A 4,142-nucleotide genomic window follows, 5' to 3' on the forward strand; every position below is an offset into this window, starting at 1 on the left:
CTAGCAGTGTATATCCCCTAGCAGTGTATATCGTATATACCCTACATATCGTATATCCCCTAGCTGTGTATATCGTATATACCCTACGTATCGTTTATCTCCCAGCAGTATATATCGTATATCCCCTAGCAGAGTATATCCCCATGCTGTTTATATCCTACACATACCAAAAGTTTAGTCTACTAATGTTTATTTAGTTGTTACTGGTGAAAGATCCCCAGCTTGTGTTGCAGGATAAAAATGTTTGGTAAGAACAACCATAGAGTCGTTCAGATGGAACAATATGGTAGCACATAAAGATCATTTGAAATTTGACAGATACAAATCATAGCACCGCTGTCCTGGAACAATTTAACACATGGCACATTGCATGATTATAACAATACCTGGACATACAGCACACCTGTCACAGACATTGTCACAAGTTTTTATATGTTATTATATATATACCTGACAGGTATCCGTTACAGGTGTCACTAACAGGTGTACCTTAATAAAGTATTTGTATACAAGTGACTCAAAATATTCTACTAATCAGTAAATCTTTTCTTTTTTTTTCAGTCGGCCTTGTTTAATTTCCAGAGTTTATTAACGGTTTTATTATTATTGATATGTACCTGTACTTACCTGAGATCTATTATACCTAGTATCATTGATAGAAATAAAACAGGGTGAGTACTCTCAATAGATCTATTGTCAGTGATGTAAGACAGTGGGCAACGTATAGTTGTTCGGATGGGACCTCAGAGGTTTCATGTACACACTGGCGTGCATGTAAGGGATGAGAAACCGAGATCCCATGTACACACTGGCGTGCATGTAAAAAAAAGAACCCTTGACAGTTGGAAAATCGAAATAAGAGTAGGCCGTAGTGCCGCTGTCCCAGCAAAATTGTCCTCATGGCACACAGTATATCATATACCTGGCTGTTTTTATTAACCCATTAGGAGTGGAACAATAAGACCCCATTTCCTCGGTAACTTTGCAATGTTTATAGGCGAGTTGGATGGCCGAATGTTTTCGATTCTTCGGTGTTGTACAAGGAGTAGGGTCGCCTGTCCAACCTTGTGGGTTTTCTACGGGTCCTCCGGTTTCCTTCCACTGCTAAAGACCCCTATGCGCAAGCGAATTATTGAAATAAAATTGAACTATATGTTGGTCCCGAAATGACCTAGTTTATGTGAGTGGACCTTAAACACCATTTCTCTCTCTTGCAAATTTAATAATATTTTTTTTGTTTGTTTATAAGTGTTTACTGTAATTTTTACATGAATGCTTTAAAATCATTGTAGGCATCATCTAATTCTTATTTCAGCTTCCTAGGAATATTTTGGAAATTTGCAAGAATAGGTAAGTCTCTATATTGAAATCTACATGTCCATTGTCATCACCCTGATCAACACGTCCATATGTCTATTTTCTCAGGTCATCCTCAACCCATCCATGGTCTACATCTCTCTCTCTCTCTCTCTCTCTCTCTCTCTCTCTCTATTGCTGTCACCCTCAACCCATCCATGGTCTACATCCCTCCCTCTCTCTCTCTCTCTCTCTCTCTCTCTCTATTGCTGTCACCCTCAACCCATCCATGGTCTACATCCCTCCCTCTCTCTCTCTATCTCTCTCTATTGCTGTCACCCTCAACCCATCCATGGTCTACATCCCTCCCTCTCTCTCTCTCTCTCTCTCTATTGCTGTCACCCTCAACCCATCCATCGTCCACAGTGTTTAAATGTGATAAGGTCTGCTAATGTGTCAAGTTCTTATCCGCCCCCCCTCCCCATTGTTTTTTTACATAGTAGGCCCTATTTATTTACAACAATTATTAGGATATTAGATCGAATTTTACCTTTGTCAGTTATTACATTACAAGTTTGCCCAACCGGGTTTATATGGTAAAGTGTTAGACTTTTTACAAGAGTTAGGATTAGTTAAGATTCTATCTGCATAAAACCTGTACATATCCCAATATGTTGGTGTGATGTTTTAGTTTAACCTCGTAAAATATGCCAAAACAGAGTTTATAGGCCCACACTTGTACATGTATGTGACAAGGAGTAAGGACGTCTGTTCATCCTTTTGGGTTGTTACCGGTTTCCTTCAACAGCTCAAAGCCTCTATGTGCAAGCAAATTATTGAAATAAAATTGAACCATATGTTAGTCCCGAAATGACCTAGTTTGTGTCGAGTGGACTTTAAAACCTCTCTTTACTGTAGAGTCTGATCACTTTAAGAAATCTTATGGATGCTCTATTAATTAAGTGACTCTTGATTTGCACTTTGTATAATAATCATTAATACTAGGAAGAACTTGTGGACGACACAAGAAAACAACATCTAGTTGTTTGGATGGTGTGAAAACCCTGAAGACCAGTTGTGCATGTTAAAGAACCCTTGAAAGTTAGAATTTGATGAAGAGTAGACACAAAGGCAGCTCTCAGGGCAAATTTCCTTCCATGGCGTACTGAATGGCGTATATATACATTAACCTAGACAGATGTTAAACCCCATTTTCATTTCCGGTATTAAATTATTTTACATAATAAAGATATTTTACTGTGTTTATATTACATATTCAAGATATTTTACTGTGTTTTTCAGGTGAAAGAAAAAGTCCATATGTAGCTGTTTGTTGTATTTCCATGGCACTGAGTATTTTATTCTGGTCCTGATCCTGTATTTAATATATTAAATCAATGGACTAGTCCTATGTATAAAAGTAAACTAAACCTGATGATTTTATGACTGAGGTGTGTTCAACATGGTGGGAGATGTCTATTTATTTATGGACAGGGTGCTCTATTTGTACAAACATTTTTAGGACTTGATGTATTCACATGTAAATATTTCACATTATTCATCACTCATTTGAAGGAGCAGTTCCAGATATATTTAAGTGAATAAAAGTGGTTAATTTGGGGTGAAAATCTCTTTGAATTTTTGTGGCATCCTTTCGAAGAAATACAAACTTTCATAAGTCCCTGAATTCCTGGCTGTTAAAGTGCCTGGTTAATCTTGTCTATAGTTTAAGCGAATTTGTAGTGGTAAGTGATAGTCACGAGTATCACGTCACTTGAACAAATGAAGAATGAAATTCATAGAATGAATTACGTAACTCGATTCATCAAATCTTATTTATGGTGTATCGTATTTATGTATTTATGGTGGCCCCTCCATTTTCTACAGATTCAGTAACAGTTGCCAAAGCATTCTAACATTTTCTAATCTTATTCAAATTACATTTTTATTTTTGTTCCAATTTGGACTACTTCCGTATCCATTTCCCAATCTGTTTGAAACCTGACTTTTAAATGTCAATGTTATTGGTTAATTACATTTTTGCTCAAGACATAACAGCTCTCGATTGGCTAGACAAGACATACCAGCTCCTGATTGGCTAAACAAGACATAACAGCCCTTGATTGGCTGGACAAGACATAACAGCTCCTGATTGGCTAGACAAGACATAACAGCTCCTGATTGGCTAGACAAGACATATTCTAATAACTACCTTGATCTGGTAGTTTTTGCAATAATAATTAAAAATTAGATAATGAAAAAAGAATATAGTAGATTTCAGTCAACTTGATTTATTCTAAGTTATGAGTGTTTGAAGTTTTGACAAGATAATCTTGCTACCATAATAATTGTCAATGTCAGCTATTCATTACATTATTGTATGTATAGGACCTGCTATCCCTGCATTGGTTGAGAAAGTTCATCCAGATTTTCTGGCATGGTTCTCCCTTGTCAGTGATGCAGGACAGAGAGCCTGACAAGGACATAATTTGTTAGATTTACAGAAGGATGAAGTCAGACAAAATATCAGACAAGACCTAAAAACTCTGAATGATGATTTAGAAAAACAAATTACCAATTTTCAGAAACATTATGATAATTTAAATAGTAAATTGATTGAAGTAAAAAACTGCACAAAAACAGAATGTGACAAAGTAGATGCACAGGTGGATAAAATCTGCTCCGAATTTCGTAAAATTGGAGAAAATGTTAAAAAGGAAATATATAAAACTAGTGAACAAGGAGAATCCAAATTGGGGAAATTAATGGAGGACATTAAAAGACTAACCGAAGATTTAAAAGCTAGTGTTAAATATTCAGTGAATGTTTTAGAAGATTCGTCTGTT

At 36.2% G+C, this 4,142-nt stretch overlaps 1 long non-coding RNA gene across 1 annotated transcript; it reads left to right on the forward strand.

Annotated features, from left to right (window-relative positions):
- The first annotated feature begins 568 nt into the window (after positions 1 to 568).
- On the forward strand, positions 569 to 1,352 carry LOC130013160 (uncharacterized). The gene is made up of 2 exons (XR_008788503.1): positions 569 to 671; positions 1,316 to 1,352. It is a non-coding gene; the product is annotated as an uncharacterized LOC130013160 (long non-coding RNA).
- The last annotated feature ends 2,790 nt before the right edge of the window (positions 1,353 to 4,142 follow it).

The sequence above is a fragment of the Patella vulgata genome, chromosome 6 (genome assembly GCF_932274485.2).
Source record: "Patella vulgata chromosome 6, xgPatVulg1.2, whole genome shotgun sequence".
NCBI classification, from domain to species: Eukaryota; Metazoa; Mollusca; class Gastropoda; family Patellidae; genus Patella; species Patella vulgata.